This window comes from Lichenostomus cassidix, chromosome 2, assembly GCF_008360975.1.
Source record: "Lichenostomus cassidix isolate B80296 chromosome 2, HeHo_3.0, whole genome shotgun sequence".
In the NCBI taxonomy this organism is placed as follows: domain Eukaryota; kingdom Metazoa; phylum Chordata; class Aves; order Passeriformes; family Meliphagidae; genus Lichenostomus; species Lichenostomus cassidix.
In genome coordinates this window covers 73,990,136-74,017,970 of record NC_139482.1, presented here as the reverse complement: position 1 = coordinate 74,017,970, position 27,835 = coordinate 73,990,136, and positions in this window count along the sequence as shown.

Sequence of the window (27,835 nt, the reverse complement as noted above, 5' to 3'; positions counted from 1 at the left end):
TAATTTTGACTTCTTTTAAATGTTACTCTCAAGTTACAGATGCTTGGAATATGCTTTACCAATATTTTGAACTCAGAGACAAAATGACCCAAAACCATATCATTATATTGCTTTCTGGAAGAAAATATTTCCCAACTGAGGGTGATTTAATATTAGTACCAAAATATTATGTCAGATTATTGAAAGATTTTGCCTTTCAGAAAGTTGGGTGCAGAGAGGCATTTTATCCAGACTATAATATTTTTGCATTTTTAGGGGGGTTGTGGTTTTTTTGTTTTTTTAAATGAAATTGTGTTGGGGTTTTAGCAGTTTGTTCACCATATTTTGCACCAGTTTGTTTTTAACTAAAGAAATATTTATTACTAAAATCTGCTAATACAACAAAGAGTAACTTTGTAGTGACTACCACTTGATATAGTCTCATTGAAGTATACGTATATATATATGGAATTTCTATGTAGTAGTATTTATTCTCCTATTTTACAAAAAATTAATAATAAATTCACTCTCAATTGAATTATAATTTATTTAGTTGTCACACCGTAGTTTATTGTGCATGAGACACATGTCATCATGCTTTGATCCTGATTGTTTAAACTTTTTATTTACAATTTTTGATACTGTAGAATTATATATAGGGTATTTTTTCTTTGGAAAGTGTTTTATATGTTAAAGATTAGTTAACCAAAGTTTATATATCCACGTTACCATTTGGTTTAAAAAACACCAAAAAACCCTAAACAAACCAATGAATGTGTTGAAATGAATTGTGTTGAAAGACATTAATAAAAAAGTACTGCAGCACAAAGGTATCACTGTATTATGAAGTCAATCTCATCACAACATAAATAGCTTTCTACACAGAGTAGTATGGAATGTTCATAAATGCAATCTAGTTTACTGAAAATTATAAAAACTGTCACTTTTGCATTTCATATATGTCTTGATAAGTCACTGGAAGGGCATAAAGTTCCTTGTTATTTGCAATTAATTTTGGATGTATTATTTATTTTGCAGTAGTATTTCATTAAGGTTTTCTGAAGCTAAAGAAAAAAGAAAACTCCATGTAATATTGTGGTAATTTACTTACCCAAATAGTTGTTTTTAATTTTATTTTTCAATTAAATATTTTAACAGGATATTAAAAAAGTTAAAATATAAAACTTTAAAAATAATGTAAACCTCCCCCCAAAAAAATCAACATATTCTGGTCATAACATATGCCTGATTCCTGACCAATCTTGCAGGCAACTAGAAGAGTATAAGAACTTTTCATTCTTCATGGCCTGCTTAAAAGCCATGAATAATCTATTTCAAAACCTACTGTCTTGCTGTAGAATTGACTCTAAAACAGAGGGTACCCATGATGAGCTGCCATAATTATTGCTATAATTATTCCTATAATAATATACTCAGAATATTTGAAGTGTAAAGTGAACTGATACACATGATATTAACATTGTTAGTAACAGCCCACAGCCTTCCACTGCGTTTGCAAAACTGAGACTTGTCATGTTTATTTGGTCTCAACTTGTGTGGACACTTCTGGAGCTTTATTTTTACTTTCCTTAGAGCTAAGGCATTTTTTCCCCCTAATGACAAGATATTGGAGAGCTCAGGACTACAAACCCCAACAAATATCAGTTAAAGAAAAGCAGACCTAAAGCTGAGACTACCCAGTCTTGGGGCAAGAAAACACAAGTGCATAAGATACGTAACACATATTTTGTTCAGTAAATTCAGATGCTAGAGGAACCTGCAAAAGCACATTAACAAACATACAACAGTAACCCAAACTGAATCCTAGGGTGAGGAAGAGGAAATCACCCGCATCATAATCCTCCTGGTACAGGATTTCAGATGCTCAAAAGTTGCTGCATAGCCACAAGTGAACAGAAGCTGTCAACACCAGGACCAAGGATGAAGGACCAAAAAGGAATGTTGAACATTGCACCTGAGAAAGAGATATATAATAGACTGTGCATGTATGTCTATTCTAGCACTGAGACCAGTAGGACTAGGCTGTAACAGTAGGATTTTTTTTCCTTATAATTTTTAATCTGGGCTAAAAATAAGTCACTGATTAGGTTGTTAAGGTTTCCGTTATACCAGCAATATATCATTGGCTTTACCTACAATATGTGTTTCCTTTTTGCCCACAACAAGATTTTGTGCATAATAGTCCTGCACTTCTGAAACAGTTACAGAACTTTACTGAAACTCCAGAATAAGTGAACCTCAGAAAACGGAACCAATCTTCCACCAGTATGTTTTCTAAGTTATATTTATCTAGTAGCTCCATGTCCTAACGATCATGAAAAATGCCTTTCAGATGTTCCCATATTTGTCCCTCTGGCTAAAAAAGATTAACAAGAAGAAAAGAAAATGAGTTTATACAGTGAGTCACACCACCATTCACAAAAGGTTTTATCAATGGATTGCTCTAACCCAGGATGAAAAATTAACTCCTCTGAAGTAAAAGTGAGCATAGGGATAAAAAAACATAAACAAACAGTAATCTTCATACCCCAGCTTCTTAAGTTGCATTTAAAAAATGAAAATAACTCTAATCCAGGCATTCACAAAACATAAATGCTGGTGAATCTTACCAGATGCACTCCCATTTTGAAAGAAAAAGGTTTCTTCTATCTCTAATAATAATATATCAAGGCTTCTATGGCGTTGGTGATACGTTGGAAGGGAGAGGTTGAATGATTTTTTCTATCTTATTATTTTCCTCCCATTCTATTTTTGTTAAATAATGTAGTTTTTCCTAATTAATTTCTTTTTCTCTTGCTGACATCTTAGATTATAACTCTTGATTTTACCTTGGTTCATCTCATCCAGAAATTAAAGATGCTAGCCATAGGGACCAATACATATGGTATCCTCCCACTCTGCCACTTCTAAAATTTAGCTAAGAGATTCAGGAGCAGTGCTGATGCTTTTGCCTTCCTCTCTGGCTTTTTTAATTGCTCTTCCCTCTTGCACAACACAGTGAATAATAACACATGACCTTTTACTTGGTACTGCTTCGACATTGTGTTTAGTGAAGGTTCTCCCAATTATGCAGACTTCTGCAGACAGATTGCAGTGCTGACATTTCTATGGAATACCATAGCTTTTGCAATATTTTTGTTTCCAAAGGGAAAAAAAGTGAATAGAATGAACTTTTTTCTCCCCACATTTATTTTATAGCACTTCTTATCATTTAATCCAGCAGAACCAGAGAGGCATTAATCTGCTGACTTCTCAGTGCAGTATCAAGAATTTTATCAGAAAGATTTGAAGCATATCCAAATTTAAGCTCAAGGACAAGGATACTAATTCAGAGAACTGTCATTTGCTGCTGCAGGCTATGGCTTTGTTTGCCTGACACCTTCCTGGTGCATTTATTACCATAAAGCTAAGTTGTGTTCCCAGCATGAGCTGACATCTTTCCAGTTCATTGATTTCAGAACTGTATTTGAACATGTTCATTCAACAAAAATAATCCCTGGACTCTACAATTCTTCCTTACTATTTGATTAAATCACTGTAGAAGGGCAATTGACCTGAGGGATAGTATTGATGCTAAAATTAAGTAGAATAACATATTTAAATGCTTAGTTGTTTTTCTGCAACATCAGGTGCTGAAAGAATGAACAACCATATAACTCAAATTATTCTTACTTAGCACGTCAACATGAAGAAAGTACTAAGATAGATGTGAAAACAAAAATTACTTTAAGTAAAATGCTAAACAGAATATTTGTGATTACAAGTAAGGTGTGTCACAATAAAACTAAAAGATAAAATACATGAAGTAGATAGCTGTCAAGAAGAATGAATTTTGTCCATACCTAAAATATATATGTCATAGGACTTAAACACATGAAGGAATGCTTATTATTTATGCTTGGTTTTTATACAGTCAAACTGACTTGTTTTATCACAATCACAGGTCATTCCTTCAATTTTGTCATAATCAGAGAGACAACTACTTATTAACACATTATTATTTACTTCTGAATGTGAGTCTACATAATTTTTTAGCACATGTATGTTTGTTTAATATTTGATTAGCTTACTTTCTGGACTAAGGTCCTAATAAATTGTAGCATGTGAGAAACAATCACCTTGGTTACACAATCACACACAAGGTTACTGGCAAGAAAAATCCATGAAGAGTATGTGTCAAAAAGACAGTAATGGCAGAAGAAATGCCCTACTCACACGGTAGGACCACATCAGGTCCATGAACACCTGAGGAACCTTAACATGCCTAAATATATATACTTCAACTATTACAAAGAAACATGGAACATACTTTAACTCAGAATGTGTATCTGCTCTACCACTAGTGTTATTACAAAAAAACCAAACAAAAAACAAACAACAAAAAACCCACAAAAACCCCCACTTGACCTACCACTGAAAAAGAAGTCCAGATGAAACCAACATAATGCAACATAAAAATCAACAGAATGCAACATAAACACAAAGCACATGTGATAAAAATATATTGCTGCAGTTGAAACATACATATACCATAAATTGGTGAAGCAGAATGTATTTTATCTTTTTTTTGGCTTGTCAACAACACTGTTAAATTTTTTTTTTCTTTACCTCCAAGTATAAAATTACTACTCCAACAATCATCATGGAAAGTATAAACAGGTTTAAGAGAAGAAAATTACATGTATCACAAAAAAAAAAAAAATCATTCTGGTTGTTTTTCATTTTAATCAAAACCCCACTGAGTTTTCAATTTGAAAAAAGGCAGCTGTGGGATATTCTATAAAATGAAGACAGTTTATTTACAATAATCTGAGATACAAACAACTGTTAGCAGAACATCAGGAATTATATCCCCTTTGTATACTGTAAAAAAAAAGCAAAGCAACAACACAATAATAAATTCTGCAAAGATTGCAGGTTTTGTTTTATTAAAATGACCAGGGAATTCCAGGTTGAATCTTTAACATCCAGTGTGCCAAAATGCACTCAGCATGAATCTTTGGCCATTAACTACCATGGTCATTAATTTTTTCTCCAAACAGCATATTCTTTACACCCTCCAAATGTAGACAAAATATATTATACATTTAATTGTTATTATGTTATTGAAACACTGTTTTCACAAGAAAAAACATGTCAGGTAAAAACTTTGCAGTTGCTTCAGAGTCCTTTTAGAAGATGTTTAGAAGGCATTAGGTACAACCAGAGTATTGTTTGAAGATGACCCTGGACTTAAAATAATGAGATATTCTTCCTCTGCAGTGTGACAAATTATGTCATTATTACAACTTCTTATGTAGCAAAAGCCATCAGTAGTATATAAAATTTGATTAAAGTTTTTGTATATTGAGTCTTTATTTATCAAATATCTCTGTGAGGAATCATTCTACACATTCCCCAAAATAAAACAGATATATAACTTCATTGAGAAATATATCTTATTTTAGCTGGAAACACCAACTTAGAATTTGATTTTCATGTTAGAATGGCTGCTACATTCTCCCATTGAATGAAATTAATTTGAAATTAAGTGAATTTTAGAGGGGAGAAAATCCTCAGGACCATTTATTCACGTCATCCCATCTCTCACACAATGAGAGGACATCTAAAGTAAAAGAGCTATAAAAATATATATATACACATTGTAAAAATATTGGTGTGAGGGAAAGATGGTCCCCTTGTAAAACATATTTGGTAGTTTATTTCAGCCACCTTAATTCAAAAGGCAGTGCTCAGATCCTTTCAAAATACAGTCTACTGTAAGGCAGTTGTTGATTGATGAAAATCAAACTATGCAACCATGTAGTTTCTTTTTAAAAGTTTCAGCTGAATACATCAACTCATACAACCTCTTTACAGGGGAGCATTTAGATCTTCCTCTAAACTTTAAATTTTCAATCTGTTAGCATCTGTCATGATATCAGGTAAGTCTAGAAAATGAGGCATCTATTGCTTGTTTAGTATTGTATGCAAATATCTACTTTCTTCTAATGTTTTTATATCTTCATATCATGTGTGTAATGCTGAAATAGATTTGAAATGTTACATCTAGAAAACACCTGGGCAGGCTGCACAGCACTGCTAGGTGCTTTCCTTGCCACTCTCCCTACCTTTTACACAAATACATGTCCACCTCAGCCACTTTATAATTTACTCATTTTTTATCTGCCTATTGAGAGCTGCTGGTTCTGTTCCACTTGCCATGTTAGAATTACACTTGATTGATGTTGGCCCTGGGTTTCTGGTAGAGAGGAGACAAACTGTAAGTGGGATTACCATTTGGATCTAGAGGAAGTCAGGGCATCAGGGCTGGCCCTACATTCTGTTGGGTCCCTGCTCTGCACAAGATGCCTGCTGTCTGGGACAAGAGAGGTGCAGGTCCCCACGGCACAGCAAAAGAAGACACCTGCCCCCCTTTTCTTGTGGTCCAATGTGACAGGAAAAAGACCACAGTATCTCTCATAGTGTTAACTACCTGAGGGACTGCTGAGCTCCTTTACTCTGATTTCACATGGCTCTGGGGAGATCAATTACTTATGTGTTCATGACCTCAATTTTAGAAACCACCTACTGATTTGCTCTAAGACCTACTCACCTGCTGGAGAGGTGAGAGGTGGGAGCTCGAGGTGGGAGCATGACTCCAGTCTGCATCCTCTCCTTAGGGGATGCTGGGTCTGAGAAGATACTGATGGCACAGGGAGCCCTGACAATGTTCCAGCTGTGTGGACTGACGCTTCCTGAAGTGCTACCCCCACAGCTGCAGGGGTGGTGGTGGAAAGCAAGGAAAAGGGAAAGCAACCAGATGAAACAGCTCGGGGAATGGCTCACAGATGACCCTGTGACGGATGCTGTCACACTAACTGCAAGCTGATATTTTGTTTGGTTTTGTGGGGATTTTTTTATAGCAGCTAAAAGAAAACTTATAATATTTATTAAACATCAGCTACCTGAAGAAATAAATATAAGTAGTTACATAATGTCATTGCAAAATTGGGGACAAAAAAAATGTGTAAGGAATCATGAAATTGTTGAGGCAGAAGTATAAAAATGCTAAAGGAAAGGATAACGTTGGAAATTTCAAATATTTATCATGATGAGTCTGGGTTAAATGTTGAAAAATTTAATTTGTAACAGACTTGTGTCATATGAAACTAGTATAAGAATTAAATGTGACAGAGTTCAAGAAGCATTTGGACAATGCTCTCAGGCAAAAGGTGTGATTCTTGGGCTGTCCTGTGCAGGACTAAGAGTTGGACTTGATGCCACTTGTGGGTCCCTTCTAACTCAGAATATTCTATGGTTTTCTGATTCTGTGATTCATATATAATCGGCTGCATTTTGAAAAAAATCATGAGGGAAAAAAGGAATTACATCAGCTAATCAAATGTTTGATTATTAAATGCTTGATTAGGTGATTCAGAATGGTGAACTGTCATTTAAAGAATTATAAAATTGCAATAAAATTTAGTTCTTCGTAGGTCTTGAAAATACTGAACTTTTATCTAATTTACCATATGAAAATTTCTGTTGCCATTTCTTTTTTCTCGGTCAAATACATCATCACATACTACAGGTATGGATGTTTATTTAGTGTCTTTAGTATATTTCATCATAGCATTCAAATACCCATTTCTCATTTTGTTGTGTCTTGCAGACTTTTGCTCAAGTGGTGTATAAAGTCAAGTTTGGCCTATGCTCATATTACATCCCTTGCCTTGCTTCTCTCTTTATTTTCTATTTTAACAAAGTTTGATAAACTCAGAAAGTCAGATTGTGCCAATGTGTTGAGTCTGGCTGAGCTGGAGTTCATTTTCCCACAGCAGCCCTCAGAGTGCTGTGCTCTGCATTGGTGCCTGGAAAGGTGTTGGTAACTCAGCAGTGCTTTGGGTACTGCTGAGCAGTGCTGGCACATTGGTGCTGTCTCTCCAATATTCCCCCCCAACAAGGGGCTGGGGGTGCACAAGATCCTGGGACGGGACTGTCAGAGACTGAAATAGTTCATGCCTCAAACATTGATATAAAGTTTTGCTCATTATAACAAAAACTGTATGAAGAAGCCTCCTTGAAGATACCTGACTGGGACTTTGGACTGAAAGTCAAACTGCTGAGATTAGATAAAGGGAAACCCTATTGTTCAGTCATCTCAGGTTGAGGGAAAGGTATGCATACACAAAGGCCAAAGCCACCAGCTGCACTGAGAATCATCCCTGGCTGAGTTTGGGGTGGGGAAGACCACAGCCCACAGAAGCCAGGTTTGCACAGACTTCCCCCCCAGCCACGGGGGGAGGAGGAGGTTTTGGGTGTGTGGTATAACCTCTGGTCAGAGGCAATAAACACCCATCCATCCTCTGTTACACAAACTGCCCAGCTGTGGAACCCCCAACCCCACAGGCCACATCCACGGGACTTTCACGTGAGAGACAGCTGAGGGGAGTCACAATCCATCAAAGACACCCCAAAGTGCTCCCCAGAGGCCTTACAACACAGGAGTGCAGGTGATGCAAGCAGAGTCTGCTGCTAGAGGCTGCCCCCTCCCCTGGGGGACATGCCTGGACATTGCCCCTGGCCTGAGTGTATATTAACCCATGGCATTCTGTGCTTTTGGGGGGACCATCACCACCAAGAAGACCAGCTGGAGAGGATCAGTGCAAAATCATTGGGATCCACGGATGGTGATATTTTCTTTGTTCTGTCTCTGTCACCCTCTTTCTGTCCCCTCCACCCCTTTTCCTAGTTCCCCATTTCTCTTTCCTTCTCTCTCTCTCTCCCTCTCTCTCTCTCTCTCTCATATTTACTATCAAATAAAACTCATACTATTGACTGGCATATGGTCTTGTTTGCACCTTAATTTGGGCAGAGGTATTTCTAAAGAACCTTAATAATTGGATCATAACAGGGACACAACTGGGGCAGCTGACCCAAAATAACCAAAGGGATATTGCATACTGAATGATATCAGCCCAGACATGAAATCTAAGGAAAGGAAGAGGAAGGGGGGACATTCATTAAGTACCATGTTTCCCTTCTGGAGCAACCACTATGAGTTATGAAGCCCTGCTTCCCTGGAAGTGGCTGAAAATTGTTTGCTGATGGGAAGCAGAGAATAAAATTACATTTTTTTCTTTTTGCTTATGTGCACTCAAAGTTTTGTTTTTACTTTAGCAAACTGCTTTGTCTCAACCCAGGAGCCATTTTCCATTTTATTTTCTCTTCCTTGTCCCCTGGGAAGGGAAACTGATAGAGCAGCTTGGTGGGCACTTAGCATCCAGCCAAGGTCAACCCACCACAGGCAACCATCATGGAGCTGTGAGGAAAAGTTTAAGGAGACCTTTCACTTTCCCTTACACACAAGGGACCAAGAAAAAAACCTCATCTCTTAGAAGACAGAAACTGCCCTCTTCTGCTGTTGTTGTTTGCATGTATTCCCCAAAACTTGTCCTCACTTAAAAATGTGAATGTATTTAGACAATGTTCTTAAACCATTTAAATACAGGTACAAAATAACATTTCTGCTGTAGGAGTCTCTCATTACAGTGCAGTTTTATCTCACCATGTGGAAATCTTGTGTATGATAGGCAGAGGTGGGGTGGCAATAGTTACCAACCCTTATTGGCCATCCCAGTGCACGACACTTTCTGCTTGTATGTGATGCATGTGCCATGCAGACTGCACAGCTGCAGTAAGATCTGTGTGTTCTGGGCATGACAGTCACTGCATGTAATTTCTGGGAAATTTCAGATCCATGTAATCTGTAATGAAAATGTCTATCTTTCTCTTTAGAATTTTCCAGGTGGGCTCAAGGCATAATTTCAAATACCATAGTGTGACTGCTTAGCAAATTATTTTCTCTCATCTTTTTCTACTCTTGATTTAAAGTTGCTGACCTCCATGTTAAGGATAAAAATGCATTGCAAGTGACAAAATATTCTTATTTTCCTGTGTTAAATTTTGGGAATTCCTAGGCTGTCCTCATCTGGACTCATAAAAAACCTTATTCTAAAAAAATTGCTTTGTGTAATGTCCTGCCTCAATTATGCCATGGGGTTGTTTGTTTGCTTTTTCTTTTAATTAGTTTAGACAATATAATATGGCATTTGTAGCTGCTATAACCCTGTCTTCTCCCTGAGCTAATCTATTCATATTCTTTTGAGACAGTCTGGTAACAAGTATACTGTAAAATGTGGAAAAAATGCAGATATATAGTAGCTAAAATACTTAATTGAGGACAAACCTCAGAAGACTGCTGTTTATTGTTAGCAGAACACACTGTCCACAAAAGAGGTTATTTACTCACTATTAATCCCCTTGATCCCATAGAATATCAAAGCCCATATCATCCCTCAAAATCAGTCACAATCTTTCCTTAGAGCAGGCTTTAACAAATACTCTCAATCACAAGTAAGATTTTCCTTGGGAACAGAGGTGTTAAAACAACTTTGGTACTAAGTTTAAGACTTTGTGTGCCGTCATGTATATACACCTTCAAATATATCCTGCAAATTACTAATTCAGCATTATCAATCTGAAAACAGCAAATCAATATTTTATAAAACTTAGATAATTTGACAGCAATAAAACTTCCTTAATAGCCAGGGGAAAGCTTCCATCTGTGAAAAACAACAGAATTTTTTCATTGGGCTTGCATGACAAGGTTTTGCTAGTGGTGGGCTACAGAGTGGTTTCTGTGATAATCTTCTGGAAGCTTCTACTATGTCCAATGGAGCTGATGCCAGCTGGCTGCAAGACAGACCTGCCTCTGGCTAAGGACAAACCGCTCAGCAGCAGTGGTAGTACCTCTGGGGTAACATGTTAAGGAGGGGAAAAAATTACTGAGCAGAGAAAGCCAGAGAAGAGAGGAGTGAGAATGTGTGAAAGACTGAGAAACTGCCCTGCAAGACACCAAAGTCAGTAAAAGAGGGGAGGACGTGCCATAAATCAGCTGGAACAAAAATTCCCCCGCAGCCCATGGTGCAGGCCATGGTGAAGCAGCTGTGGCCCTGCAGCCCATGGAGGTCCATGGTGGAGCAGACATCCACCTGAAGTCCCTGGAGGCCCCACCACTGGAGCAGGTGGATGCCTGAGGGAATCCATGAAACTGTGGAAAATCCATGCTGAAGCAGGGTTCTGGCAGGACCTTCGGACACATGGAGAGAGGAGCCCATACGGGAGCAGGTTTGCTGGCAGGACTTGTGACTGTGTTCCTGAAGGACTGCACCCTGTGGAAGACTGGAGAAGTTTGGGAAGAACTGCATCCTGTGAGAAGGGCTCATGGTGGACAAGTTCATGGAGAACTGCCTCTGTGTGAGAGACCCCACACTGATGCAGGGCAAGAGTGTGAGGAGTCCTCTCTCTGAGGAGAAAGTAGAAGCAGTGACCGTGTGTGGTGAAGTGACCACAAGTCCATTCCCTGTCCTGCTGTGCTGATGGTACAAGAAGGAGGTAGAGAATGGGAAATAAAGCTTTGTCTGGGAGGAAGGGAGGAGTGGAGGGCAGGTGTTATAAAGTTTGGTTTCATTTCTCATTTTCCTAATCTGGTTTGATAGGTAATAAATTAAATTATTTCCTCAACTGAGTCTTTTTTCTCCCATGATGATAATTGGTGAGTGATCTCTCCCTGTCCTTATTTCAATCTACATAATATCATCTCCCCTGTCCTTTTGAGATGGTGGAGTGATAGAGTGGCTTTGGTGGGCACCTGGTGTCCAGCCAGTACCAATCAACCACAATACTGTAAGGCAGACATGACATTACTTTAGTACCAATCCTATTTTCAGTATAACAGGGTTAACTGGAAGATTTGAGTGCCACAGGCTGCATTCAGAAAACTATTATACGATTTTGGAGGGGTGAGAGAAGAGTGAAAATGCATTATTCATGCTGAACTTCTGATAAGACAGAGACAGTTGCAGTTCCTGCCAGCCTTGGCTTCTAAACCTCAGATTTCTGGGCTTCCATCTCACTTCTCATTTGCCTTCTGTATTGCTGTGCCATGGGACTAGAAAACCCTGAGGCTTATGTCTGATCTGTGAATTCAAACTCTGTATTTTCAACCTCATCTTTATTTTTAAGCTGCCTCTGTTGCTTTTGTTGATATCTCTTTTGCAGGAAAAAAAAATCATTTTTCATTCCAAAATGTCTCTAAATTCTTTCAGAATTCTGGATTGTCTCTTTCCTGGAAGAGATACTCTTGTTTCAAGAAGTTTGGCATCTCAGATCATGAGTTTTAATATTCATGATATCTTGACAGCCCCTTCAATAGACAGCCAAGTAGAGATCTGTGAATCTGTATGTCCACTGTAATTTACAGCATTACTTATTGAACTGGCATATGGCTGTCCCAGCCAGTCATAACAATTTTGAAGTGGCAGCAAATGTTGGTGACTTATACATTGGTTCCATACTTACACCAGTCTATCTGCTACATTAGAAATAGTACATATATGAGACAATACTTTGGAGAACCCCAACCACAATGCATTGCTGAAAGTGTTGCATTCAGAATATTTTAAGTATTGTTCACATGCAAAGAGGAAGCAGATATCATATATAAGTAAACACAAGAAATTGTTAGCTTAAAAAATTTTTGCAAGACAAATGGAAATAAGGGTAATACAGCTAAAATTATAGGATGCATACTCCAGTTTCTCTCTTTTTCCTTGTGTTATTCTCTAATTCCCCTGTTATTCTCTAGTTCCTCTGAGTTGGGAGTGGTCTTGCTTTGATGGTGATGGTAGGTGGCTGGGAGTTTTTGTGTGAGTTTTCAGCATTTGGGAATCCTTCTCCAGAAGGAATATGAGGTTCAGGTTGATGTTTTCTATTTCTTTATTGTAGGATGTACTTGGGATCATTTTTATATTTTTCCTAACATGTTTTTACACCTTTCTCTTTCTTTCTTAGTATGCATGTCCATTTTGTGTCCAAATGCCTTTTACATATATGATATATAATTTCGTAGTTCTTTTTGTTACCCTTAACACCAGGTTTGTCTAGATCCAGGTCTGCATTTTTTTGACTGACCCTTAAAGAGTTTTTTATTGCTGTGGGGTCTTGACTGCTGATCCTATGCCTGCTCTCTTCCCATGTACATTCTCCTCTGCACCTCATTGTGTGTCTGTTCTCAAAGCCTTTGCTCTTGTAACAGGTCTGCATTTCTCTAGACTTCATTATTATTTTATAATCACAAGCATGGAATTCTCATAGGCTACCTGCTTGTTACTGCTATCTGTATAAAACAATTATCACATAAGGATAAACAAAAGCAAAACAAATTGCCACTAGATGTCTGGTGAATTAAAAAAAAATACAAAACTAGTCACAGCTGAACCAAGGAAAGCAAAACTGCAGGAAGATAATGAAGGCACCTTGATCTTGAGGCCTTGTAAATTCCATACAAAGTTTATAACCAGATACTAGCAATTACAATTGTCCCTGTATTAGAAGGCTACTTGGTTGCAATAAGCAGGGAAAAGGTTTGCATTAGGAATTAATCCTATTCATGTTTGATAATCCATAAACCTGATCATGACACAGACAAAAAAAATCATGCTTCTGACTATAACTTTGGGAGAAAAAAAAATAGTTCCATGTATTATTTATGCAGAAATTTAACACTTTTCACTGACTAAAACATCTTGTAAGACTTCAAAATTTCTGAAAGGTGTCCAGAACTGTAGGAAATAAAATTTCTTCCCATAAGCTAATTAAGTTGAATCTTGTCTACTCTTCTGTTTCTATTGAACCATTTTTGGTTTTGTTGTTTGACTGTAAATTGCTTCTCTTATTTCTTAAGAACCCCTCAAGAGTTTTTCCTCCTGATAGTGACCATTGCACTGTACTCAATGAAGTGAAGAAAGGAAAATGAGAATGTGAATATGACAGGGCAAATCACAAGGTGACAATGTTACATGAATAATTAGGATCATATGAATCCTTTGGTAGACCACAAAAAAAAAAATGCTGTGTCAAAGGACTTCTGCTTGTAAAGCACATACCTTAAAGAAGTTACATGGAGACTAAATTAATGAATAGTTTAATTAATAGAGTCCATATTGTGACATTTATAGGCCTACTACTATGTTATTAAAGCAGCATTGTGCATTCCAAACTACAGAACCAAACTCAGTAGGTAGTGAGATTGTTCTATTTATTATCAATTCTGGGGAGCAAAGAGCTTATCTGTAAGCATTTCTTCTCCTTCAGCAGAGTTTACTTAACTCACAGTGGGTCCTTCCCTGACAAGCTAAAGCTGTTATTATGATTTTTGTTTTGCTGTAACTCCCATAACTTGTAGAAATGGCTGACAGGAGACTTACTGACTTGTTCACAGTTTACTGTGTGTTTTCTGTGTGACTGATCTTCTGCTTAAAAACATGTGACTGCTCACCTTGTCTTTGCAATTGCCTTACAAAGCAGAGGCAATCTTCTGGAAGAAGGGATAAGGGGCATGCTCCTTCTTTGAGTACAACTGGATTTATTTCAGTGTACTCTGATCCTGTATTATCTCAACTGAGATTCCTGATGTGAATGGGGAAGTTGCAGCCAACAAGCACTAGAGAAAAAAACATAGTTTAGAACCCATGAAAAAACTAAGACTCAAAAGGTTGGTTTTGTTTTCTTAGACCTAATAATCAATGCAGCAAGGAGGACTCATGGGAATTTTTCTGTTTCTATGATGAGCCAGTGGGCAGAGAAGAAATCTCTTTCAAAACTCTTTTATATTTTATCACTGCAAGTGACTTGTAGCAGTTTCTCTATTTGTGCTGTAATTAAATACAATTTAGGAAATTGGAAACTTTTACTGTCTTTGGTATTCTTATTAAAAGTCAAAGCAGTTCCTTTACAAAGACTATAACAGTCTTGGACTCCTGACTCAAAAAATGGAAAGAAAACCAAAGCCAAAATAAAATCAACCACACACACAATTGAGATGATTTAATTTAAAAAGTGTCAAGAGGGAATCTTTTCATATTTTATATTCTCTCATAGTGTGTCTGATAATCAGATGGGTTTTGCTAACTATTGCCTGTCATTCTATTTTGCATGGCATCTTGTTTATAAGCTGAGTTCTTTCAGTAGTTCCTTTGTTATTTTAGTTTCCTTTGCCATTGTGTTTTATTTGTTTTCACTTCTCCCTGGTTTTAGTTTAATTTTTATTTCAATCTAGATATTCTTTGATTATAATAATCTGTTTTGGCTGTTGAAAACTGCCTTGTAAATAAAATCTTTTGTTTTCTGGCTCTTTTCTTTGTAGTGTCAATTATCTCTTTCTTTTTATTTGTCATAAAAACACCTACAATTTCATCATTACAGATGAATTTATTAATGTCATCACTATTTAAGGTGGTCTGATATTTTCCATTAAAATAGGGGATTTGGCATCTGTTTTTCTTTAGTTACAGATAACCATGCCAAATTTTAATTGTATAGACTGAAATTTTACTTGATGTTTGTTCCATGTTTTTTCTAGTATGAATGTGTGTTAGTATTACTAGAAAGTATGTGGACAGGAAGTACATGTGGTGTGTTTCTGCAAATACACTTTTGTAGTCTGTAACATTATAACTAGCAGTGTAACATAATTGGTGTGCAGCTAATTTATTGTTGAGAAAACCTTTATGAAGCAGGACTTTGGCAGATGAGAAGTTATATGTGTTGTTTTCTTAAGGGCCAGCTGAAACAGTAAATATTTGTCTAAATCACAAAACTTTGAACTATTGCAATCCACATATGCCTAACAGGGCCAAGTTAAGACTCTGTACAGACCTTGATTTTAGGAATTTCATTTCTTTTGTGCAAGCCTCCAAAACTTACACATGCAGATAGCTGACACATGCCACTACTGCAGAATGACTGAGAATGGTGCTTTTAAAGCCTTCATGTCAGAGCAGGACTTAAGCCGTAACTTTGTCTGTTCATTAATGGATGTGGAAACAAAAGCTGGGAGACAGACAGGGTAGAGGCACTTATATCCTCCTTCTTGAAACTAACTCCAGCTACATATAGGAATGTATGTACAGAATGAAAGAACAAAACTAGGCTTACTGTAGAAAGGTGAAGCAGAATACAGAGCTGCTGAGAATTTGTTTTTATTTGTGACTGGCAGAACCTGTGAGTTACAATAACATATATACATATCAGACCATTTTTAATCCCAAGTTTTGATAAAAGAATATAAAATATTTTAGACTAATCAACCCTGTTTTTCTTTATAGCTTTCATGAATAACATATGCCACCTTTGACTGTTACTCACAAGAAGTGTTAGTTTCTTCTTGTTTGTTTTGATTTTGTTGGTTTTTTTTTTAACCAGTAACCATTAAATGCTCACTTAGTGCTCTTAGAGACTTAATAAAACAAAATGTTACATAAAAATTTTAGTTTGTGAACACAAGAACCATGAAGGAGCTGAATACAGTTGAATGGCATGACCATTCCAAGCAATGAAGAATTTGTTCTATCATGGCACTTGGTGCCATTTGATTACTTTCAAAGATTTAGAACTATAAAACTTAGTTACCACTATACATATTTTTCAAACCAAAATATTTTGGTTGTGCAACTTTATGAATATCCTGTGTACATATCTATTAAAGCAAACATATACACATGCAAACTGCTGTATAATATTTAAAAACAAATTGAAATGAAATCAAGGCAGAGGACACGTACGAATAAGAATTTTTCATAAGAATGAAAAACAATTCCAGAGAATACATAACTAATTCCAAGAGCAGGCTGGTAAAGAAATCCTTTAATGTAGCTTGGCCAAACTGAGGCAAGGAAATTCAGAACTAATTAAGTTCAAGTTTTTATGCTGAGCTCTTGTAACCCCTTTAGATGGTCTAAGCACTCGAAGAAGTGTCTTTCATTGTTTTTGGACTACTGACAGATAAATTTGTCTATTTCCTCTCTTTGTCCCTACCATTGCCTTAAGATGGTGGCATTATTTTTTCATTTGAAAACTTAAGTGGATATGTGTATTGTAATGATAAGTAGAAAGAAAACAAAAACTCCTATAGATTTGTACAAAAATTATAAAATTTTGAAAACAGAAAGAGAATTTAATTGTCATTAACAAACTCAGCATTTACCAGATTCTTTCTCAGGGTCGCTTGTCTGGAAGGAAATAATTTAAAAGAATTCCCTTTACTTAATAGGGGTATTACCGGTTGAATGATTTAAAGACTGCATGAAATACTACCAAAGAAAGCACGGACTGTCCTTTAAGATATATATGTTTTCCTGAAAATTTTCAAAACACATTGCATAAAGTTGTGTTGTGGTTTAACCCCAACTGGCAACTAAGCACCACACAGTTACTTGCTCATTCTCACTCCAGTCAGGGTGGGGAAGAGAACCAGAAAAGTTAAAGAGAGAAAACTCATGCATTGAGATAAAGACAGTTTGATTGGTAAAGAAAAAGCTGGACACAAAAGTAAAGCAAAATAAGGGGTTCATTCACTGCTATGCATGGTCAGGCAGTTCTTCCTTTCTTAAGGACATATATTTAAGTATTAAACCATATGAAGAATAGATGTTAATCAGTAGCAAAAGGAAAGAAACCTAGCAAATCTGTGAGGAAATGTAATAGAATTTGTCTCCCAACTAAATATTAAGTTTGAGGAAAGGGTTCCAAATCCTCAAGAAAAAATATAAAATCATTATTGTAGAATTAAAAGAATTGAGGTGGAATCTTCAGAAATACTCCCAGTTAGTCTTTCTCTATTTGTGCTGAAGTCAAGAACAGCTTATCAACATGTCTGAAAGTTAAATATTTTGTTTCATCTTCAGCAGTGAAGAAAATAATGTTAGCTTCTGAATACTCCTTCTGTACTGCAAAAAGTTAACCTCCTTCATGTGTGTGTGGTTCATTTGTTGCAGAAATATTTATTTATCAAGTTACATGTAACTGTAAATGTTTAAATTCTATAAGGGTCCTGCTTGTTTGTTTTCTGCCATGTTTTTCAAACTTGAACTCAACAGTCTATTTCAAAATGAAACAATACTACTATTTCCTCTCTTGTTAGAGTGGTTAATCATATTTTTATTGGAATTAATATTTTCTTTCAGCAAATTTCTGTTTCTCTTTAACTTTTGAGATGAATAAGTAAATGAGAGGTGACACTTTATTTGTCTACAGTTTCAATATATTTTTTTTCAGGTATCAGCATTGCTCTTCAGCTTTTTTCCCCATTTTACAGGTCTTGTTCATTTTAGCTAGCACACTTTAAGGAAGCACTTGTCCTTCTCTGACAAGTACAGAAAATCTGTTGGAAACAAGTCAGTGTCTACAGCTATGATTATGTCTAACTACCAGTTAAGGCAATTAACATGTTTGAAATTTCCAATCTTTTGTATGGAGTAATTTTGAGGAGGTGTGCTTAGTTATATTTCAACAGCAAGATGCAAGACTCTTTCTTCAAATAGCCTCTGTGAGAGACTATGTCAGATTTTATTTCTATGACCTTCGGCAAAACTTCTCCCCACCTTCAGAGCTGTACAATTTTTTCTGTTATAACTCAAAACATACTAATGACATTAAAAATTACATGGTTTCATCAGGAAAAAGAAACAGCATCTTTCTGTGTCATTGCTTATTCTTCACATTGTGTAAAGTTTGTGGAATTGTAACTAATTAAAAAACATCACTTATTCCCAAATCATAAAAGTATCCATTGAACTTCTACCAAATAAATGTTGGATTGGATACTTTCCTAAAGTAGTTTATATCACTTCAGCATTTTGATTTGTTTTATGGTAGGGTACCATCAATTGAACTCAGACAATCTTAAGGGAAAGCTTGAAAATTTGGCATTTGTAATGAATGAGACAGACAGATAGATGGAAAAATATTGTTACTACCACCTTAGAGGACAACTTCTGCCATCCAGGCTGGGGGCAAATTTGATAACTTTCTGGAATTTAGGAGCAGAGAAGTCATAAGGACTTTTAGTATCCAGATAGGCCACATGGTTTGTTTGGATTTTTTCCCCTCCTCTTCCTAATTTGAAGGGTACAATTAACCTGCCATTGAAGAGAAAAAAACATTTGTTAATGTGTTTTTCTCCATTTTAGACACCGATATTCTATTACAACCAAAACTGTTAGTTTTATGTTGACCATAATCTTCTTGCTATTAACTGTGACCCTTGAAATAGGACTGTAGCATCTCTTCTGGGACACAGGCAGATCAAAACGGGTGCAGTCTCATGAGAATTTATAGCATGATTAGTTCTTGGTATTACTAATTTCCCTCAACTTGTTACAAATTATTCTCTTATATTAAATAAATCAGAGAATTATCATTTTTCCTGAAAGAAACGGAAATTAAATTCTGTAGCTTCTGCTGGTTAACTCTGTTGGTGATGAATTTTCTCACTTTCTGGCAGGATTTGGAAAACCTGAAATGCTGAGATACAGCTTCTGGAAAAGCATTCGTGAATTATGCTGCAATGGATTTAAAAAAAAAAAACCAAAAAAACCCCACAAACTTTTATGTCAGAATATATAGTATCATTTCAGTAAAAAATCCAAATAAAACATGAAATCTCACTCAAGTAGTTGTGTCACAGTTGTCATAGAGAACAAAACAAGGTGGCAAGACTGATAACATGTTTGTCCTCTGGAATCAAAGCTGGGAATATGGTTTTCTGCTCTACTCACTTACTGCATGATCGTATATCTTGGAATAGTACTATCCTTAGACAAGGCTTTTAGAGAATTAAATTTTAAAAATAAAGGAGAGAAAGAAGGAAAGTTGGAAAGAGGTGAAAGTTACTGAATTTTAACTATGTTTGATATAACTCTTGTACCTGTTGAACCACTTCTAGTAGAGTGTGCAGTCCAGTATTTTATTTCCCTAAATTACGTGATTGTTTTTCAGAAAAACTGAGGAGATAGAGCAAATAAGCTTGTAGAGAGTCTCATGAAAATAGGCACTTCTAGAATTGGCAAATATAGTGAAAGGAAGATTTTCTTTTTCCAGAGAAATGTTGCAGTATATGATACTTTAACAGTAGTATATGTGAATTGACCCCAAAATCTATAATATTAAGCATTTTTGTTCAAAACCGGACTAAGAAAATTGGTTTTGTTTTGGCTTTTTTTTTCCCAATAGCTTTTGATAACCATTTTGACTACTCTCTTCATTGTTTATTATAAAGCTAATTATTTACTGCATAAATTCAAAGTCATGGATATTTTTCAGACATGATTTTGGAACATTGGCTGCAATAGGTGGAGATGATCATAAGAGATATATATTACATGGCAACAGGAGAGACACCATCTTCAGATATGCTGTTTAAATCTCTCACACAACAAAATTATATGGCTCTTACTTTTCTTAGTTCCTTATTTCTGATCGTTTTCTTGTTTTGTTTTGTTTAGTTTTCATAACTTTTTTAGATTTATTTGCTCTACCATTCATCTTCTGACACGGCTGGTGCCAGGAAGAATGCAAAATGAATGAGTTTTAAGGGAAAGATGTCACAGACTTGTATAACAATAGAGCTTAAAAGATACTAGTTTAAGATTCCCAGTGTAATGCTTGCCTTCTTTCCTTTAGGCAATTCTATGAGATGAATTATGTGCTCTATTGATAGCAATAGATTTCCTTCTTATGGGAAAGTAGGAATAAACAAATATCTGTATATGTTCATGGTACAACTCAGAAATGGTAAACAACTAAATACCTAAGGAACACTAGCACAAATATTTTACTTTAATGCTATATAAAGAAAGAAAAACTGTGAGAAAAACAATGCAGCACAATAAATGAAAATAAGTTAGGTGTTGCAAAGGTAACTTTATGTTTTGTTTAATTTAAATAAAATACAAAACTGCTATAGAAGGTTTCTGATGTGTTGAGGACCATCTGCTCTTATTTTGTTATATAATGATTTGCATAAAAGCTATTAAGTTCATTGTATTGCATGCTTCAGGAATTTAATAAGCCAGAATTATGTATAATATACAGCACCAAGCAAGGAATTGTAATAAACAAGAATGGTACTTCTAACTGCATATAGAGAAGAATGTGTGATTTCCAGGAAAAAGTAAAGCTATTGTGACCTATTTTCTGTTGTGTTTATTTAGTAATTAATGTGTTTGAATTCCTGTGAGATCACATGTTCCATATTTCGGTATACTTGACACAAGGGAGCATAAAATGATGTTAGATTTACTTTTTATTTTAATATCACTCTGTTTTTACCTACCGTTCTTAGATGTTTACTAAACTAATGTGGATTAATTTCTTAATTATGCTTTACATACACAAAGACAAATTCTAATCTCATATAAGCTATGCCCAACTCTGGTGACATTTAAAATATACTCATTGGTATAAAAACCATAAGAATAATAACTACATTAATATATTATAATAAATTATTTCATTATAGTACAAGAACATCTACTGCAAAGCTTTCAGTCTTCTGTGCCGTAGAAATTCAAAATACTCTGGAAAATATTTCTGTATAAAATTTGTATATTGTAAAATTTGCTTAGAAATTTCCTATTGATGCTATCAAAGAAAACCACCTCTACAAAAAGTGGGTAGCTATTTCCTCCTCTAGTTATATTGAAGTGACTGTGATGCCCATGTCAAACAATAGGGCCAATCAAGGCTACTTTGCTTAAAACTTTAGACTAGTGGTTGAATTCCTGCCTTGTGGATCAACATAAAAATCAGAGAATGAGAATTAAGTCAGGCAACAATTGGTTTGAAACATGATTTCTTTCAGTCATAAGCTGTTCATGTGGAAGTCTATCAAACAGAAAGCTGATATCATTCTGCTTTCCAAAGGCAGACTTAAATTGCTTGCAATTAACACTCCTGGCTACCTTCCCTTATCTCCATTCCTCCTTTTACAGGTCATTAGCTGTATGCTGTAGCAGTTCAGACCCTGAGACATGCATTATTTTGTATCAGCTGACTCATGGCTCCCCACTTGACTGGCATCTCCCCAGCTGAACTGCAGCTGACATTCACCTGAGCCCAAGTTTTAATATACTTCCCTAGAATTGCTTCCTGATGATCTCCCTGTGCAGAATACTATGGAGATATAAGAAACAGTAGTCTATTTTGTTAGTAATTTTCCATACTGAGGGGAGTCTTTCAGATTAATTTTACTTCTTTTCTCCTACGACAGCAGCATAAAAGAAATTGACTGGGACAAAGAACCTTGCCAAGAGTACTGATAGCAATATCTTGACTAATATGGTATAATCCATTTTTGTAAGTTAAACTCAATTTACCTACCAGAAAATCTAAATATAGTTGGGTGCCTGCTTTGTCAAATTAAATAAAGACACTCTACCTAAAAAGACTTCTTAGTTCACTGTGAAACTGCTTGGTGCCTGTAGAGTAACGTCTGTAAACTGAATGAGGTCTTGTTAATCTTATACAGGGCATGAAATATACAGCCTGACCATCAACACATCCTAATCTTATCCAATACCTCAAGAAGGAATTGTATGCATATGTCTAAACACTGACTATTGCTGGCATATGCAAAATACTTTATATTATTTATTTTTCTCAACAAGCTTAATCCATTAAAGAATAAAAAAGGAAATAATATAATTTATTGGTATTTATTAAGGATATATACAAATTATAATGTTATCTTTAAATTTGTAAGAGGATATCTAAGAGAATATTGAATTTTAGGGTTGGAAAAACAATTACTGGCATTTTAGGCTAACATAAACAAGTGTGATGTTATACTGTGTTAAAGGTTTGAGTAAATGTGTTTCAATCAGACTGGAAAAAAGGTTAACAGTGGGCAGAAATGGTATTCTTTTCTCTGTTAACAGAGTCTATTTGGGCTTTTCTCTCTTTCTAACTCTGAAGACATGTATGAAAAAAGCTGTTCTTTTATTTCTGAATTACAGAGAGATTCTTTATCTTTCTGTTCATTTTGCTGTTATAAGCAGGTTTTCAACATCACTAGAAGAATGGGTATCTTTTTTCCTTTTCCCTTTCCTTTTCCCTTTCCTTTTCCTTTTCCTTTTCCTTTTCCTTTTCCTTTTCCTTTTCCTTTTCCTTTTCCTTTTTCCTTTTCCTCTCTTAATATTGTGTCTAAACAAGGCCTTTAAAGCATCACAGAATTCCCAAATCATTCAATCCACCTCTGGAGGGGAAAAAAGGAAGTTAAACCAAAGCTTTATTGTGACAAATATTAGAATGCCATGCTCCAGCTACAACCTTAGTACTGTGAAGTCTGACATATTTTTATTCTATATTTGTCCAAGTCTTTCCCACAGCATTGCTCTTTCAGAATTTTCAATTTCATATTGACATCTCCTTTGAAGTAGAGAATTTCCCATTTGTTTTCACTGAATTTCAATTTGATTCCCCACAATATTTCTAAAATAATTTGAAATTGTATCATTGGCCAATATGTTTGACTCCAGCTTCATATCACCTTAGAAATGTTCTGTATCAGATCTTTAATGTAACCTTCAACTTCACATTTAGAGTCAAATTTTATCTTGTATTTTCATCAAACATATTTCTGTATTTTTTGAGAATGTCACAGATAATTTTGTCAAAACCTTACACACTTCAAGATGTATTCTTGGATTCATACTATTCACAAGATCTTTTGTTAAGAAACGAAATATAAAGATTCATTTCAATACAGTGACACCTTCCAGTGCTGGTGATTCCAAATGTCTGGGGCTTATACCAAAGATTCAACGGTATGCAATATGCATTTTGAGACACTGGCAGCTGTTTTTTTTAATTGAGAAAGCATCATGAAGTAGCTCTGTAATTTTTTCTACCATTTTTAATTCTGTTTTTTGCACAAACATATGTTGTTTTTCTGAACTAAAAGATTGTGTCTTCTTGCAACTAAAAAAATTTGGAAAGGGAAAAATGAATACCTATGACACAAAGAATCCAAATGTTCAGAATACTGCAAGCTTGTAATAAAAAACAGAGTAAACAGCAACTGTTGACATGGTATCCTTGGTCTATCTGACTCTCTCATCTGTTCAATTCTCAGGAATATATCCTCTTCTGACTAAAAGCTACAAAAATATTTTCATGTGTTAAATAAATCTAGAAGTATTTTCTTGCGACAGGTGTGTTGTGTTTCATGACACTGCAATTCACAGTGTATGGGTACATGATGGATAAGGAACTTTCCATATCTTTAGAAGATATTCTAAGTTCCGTGTAATGCTCATCATTTTTTCTTTGATTGAAATGTTATTCAAAGCATGTTGATTTTGGCTAATGGAACTGTCTTACTGAACAATGTGTTTGGTATTGCATGAATTCTTTTTCCTTTTCCATATAATTTGAACTACAGAGCACCTGTAGATAAAAAATGTGACAATCTCATTAAATAGTCTAATATTATTGACTTCAGGCCTCACACACTCAGACATAAGTTAAAATTATAATACGAATAACAGGTAAGCCATACACCAAATTCTTGGTGTTGGTGTGATTAGGGATTAATTTCATGACAGTTCATTAAGTTACTCATCTGTAACCCAAATTAGGCAAAGATTTGAACACAATTTTCTCTCTGTTATGAGGATGGAATTTGTTGTAGCCAGAATGGAAAAAAAAAAAAAAAATCTAGCCCTATTAGTTTTTACTTGGTTTCTTTCACCAAGCTTTTACTGGGTGAAAGGAATCTATGAAACTTTTTTTTTTTTTTTTTTTTTTTTTACCTTCTTATTCTTCTTGGTCTACTAATATCCTGTGTTCTGAGAAATGGACAGTAAAAGTATAACCTATGGGACTATACCATTTCTTTGGAACAGAGATTGAATCTACACAATCATCCTGGTATGACATTGTCATATAAGATCAAATAAAAAATACAGTCTCTGGAGACAGGTGTGGGAAGGGCCATTAATGAGCAGTATTCAATTAATTTCATACAATCCAATAGCTGATGTAAGCAATTTTTAAATGCACTTTCTGTACTCTATTTAGAGTGGTAGAAAAGTAGATCACTGCTTGTCGTGCACTGAGAGTGGTTAAAAGCTCCTGGAATCATAAATGACCAAAAATCTTTATATATGGATGGAATTAGGAATACATAAAAATGGCTGTCCTTGACTTAATTTCCTTTATGTGAATAGCAATAGGTACAATATTTATATTTCTGCAAGGTGAAAATGATACTAAGGCATCTGAAAGCATGTTCAGTATTTCATTATATATAACCAGGTTAAATATTTACAATGAAAAAGGTTGTCTAGCAGCAAGCAGTATGTCTATTTCCAACTTTTTTCAAAATAAGATAAGCTTTTCTCTATTGAACACAAACCTTTTCCTAAGCTCTCCAGCGCTATAATATTTCACGTACAGTAAAGACTTACATACAGAAAAAAATTTCTTCCCCTGTAGAAGTATGCTAGTACTTATTTTATCACTTAAAATAGTCAAACAAAATAAATGTGAAAATTATAAACACATAAATCAAAAGGCTTGGTAGAATGTTTGTTTTAAATTTTAATGATTTGCCACAGAAAATAGCATCAGACCTATTTACATATTTTTAAACTTTATAGGAACTAATTTAATTTGAATATTTTTCTTTATATGGTAAGACATATTTCATAGTATTATTTCTAAAAAGCTTTAATTATACTAAACAAGCTGCCTTAGAGATTCTATAAAGATATATATATATACACACATACATAACAAAATACATTATGCATGCTTCAGTTTTTAGATGTTAGTTAGTTCCTAAGCAGATAAGGATATATTACACTTCCAGCATTGCTCAAATTCCCCTCTATTTTCTTTTAAGACTCAAGATATTAGCAGTGAACTTATAAAGCAATTGTTAGAAGCCTAAAAATTTAGGTTTTTTTCCATGAGACCTTCTTGTTTACATAGCTTTCTAAATATAAGGAGTACAAAAGCAACATAAAAACCAATGTTAAATACAACATGGAAGATGACAAACTATTGTATGAGTCTAAGCTTATTTCCTTTTTAAAATTAGTATATAGGCTAAGCAAAATCATTATTATGGTCTTAGAATAAGACCACAATAAACTGAAACATACAAGAGACTAGCTGAACATTAGAAAGAGTAAAAACAAAGAAAATGTCATAAAGAGAGAAGTTTTTCTGAACTTGTACAGGTTTTTACTTCTGGGATCAGCACATGCCACATATGACCAAATAATACAGAGGCTGGTCAAGAAGGTAAAGATACAAAGGTAAATTTTCATGAGTTTTCAATAGAAGAAAAATATGTTTCTTGATATTATTCCTTTTTATTTCTAAGTATCAACATAGGAGACTAAATTAAAAAAAAAAAAAAAAACCTGATAGAGAAGAATGTCAAATTTAAAAAAAAGCACTGTTCCCAGACTTTGAGTTTCTGCATGTTCATGAAGACAATGTAAATGAGTTTTGGTGAAAATACTGATTGTCCATAAAGCAGTCTTTATATAAGGTGTCTGATTGGAAGGAGTGAATGCTAAGCTGTAACAAAAGAGAGCAAGGCCACCTGCAGAAGGCTGTGAGGAAATACAAATGTGTTATTAAGTTCTCATTAATTGACTAAGCAAATATGTGCTGTCATCTGTTTGACAATGCTATGCACATGCACTACTAGGAAGTCTGATTTTTGTTGGAATCTAAACGAACAAGACATACTGGAGTATGATAAAGTCACATTTGTCTAAGTATAGGTTATGCTTTAAAAAAGGTATAAATTATTTTCTTTATAATAAGGGGTCAAGATAAAAAAAAATCTTTTTGCAGTTTCCCTCTTTTTCCTTTACACCTGGAGGTCTTTATCTGTTTTGAAACCACACTCCTCTGCCCTAAGCTCTGGGTAGTAAGCCTACACTGCAGACTGTGCAATCTTACTGAAAAGCAATGTTAGTGTCAATGTTAGTGTCAATGAAGTTTTATGCAGTTTCTGCAGTGTGTTGTTTCGCTTATCAAAAATATCTAAGGGTGCTCTTATGATGTTGCACTCTGACTGCTCTCTGTAATAACAATGAAAACACACAGTCACAAAACCCAGCCCACCCACCCCCAAAACTGACCAAACTAAAACCAAACCAAACCAACCAACCAACCACAACCAACAAAAAACTCACACCAACAAACAAACAACAAGCAAAAAGCCACAGCCAAAATAAAAACAAACAAACAAACAAAAAAAACCCCAAACCAAACAAAAGCCACAAACAACCCACCTTTGGATATTTCTGCTTTCTTAAATGGGGAGACACAGTCTCACTCCTTTGCTCTTCCTATCATCTGCAGTCTCAGATTTTTGGCTCTTTACTGAGAACTGTAAATTCACAGGAGAAGCAGAACCCTCTTATCTGATTATAGACAAGTAGGTCAGGCTGCAATTGCTACCTGTTTAAAAGCACAGGATAAGAGTTTGATTATTGGGTAGTGCACACCACCTGAATATTTATTTCTCACCTCTGAGGAAAAGGATGCTAAATGGACATTTTATCCAAAACAGTAAAACTCTTGAACCTATGACTAAATTTCATTTAGTTCTTTTGGTGATAGAAGGACTGGAAGAATCAGTTAATATACAAGTTGTTACACTTTTATTGTGTTCATGACAGCAAATACTTCCAAGGTTTGGAAGTATTTATAAAAAGGGAATAGTGACCTGAAAGAATGAGTTTACAATCAGCCAGATTATACAGCATCAGTTGTTTAGCCTCTTAGAGGAAAATATATTTAGCAGTAGTGTGCAAAGAAAAGCTTGAAGTTATCATCAGATAAACACCAGAGCAAAATGCAACTATTATCTAAAACCAATATGAGTATGCCTTCACAGAACTGTAGAAACATACACAGTAAAATA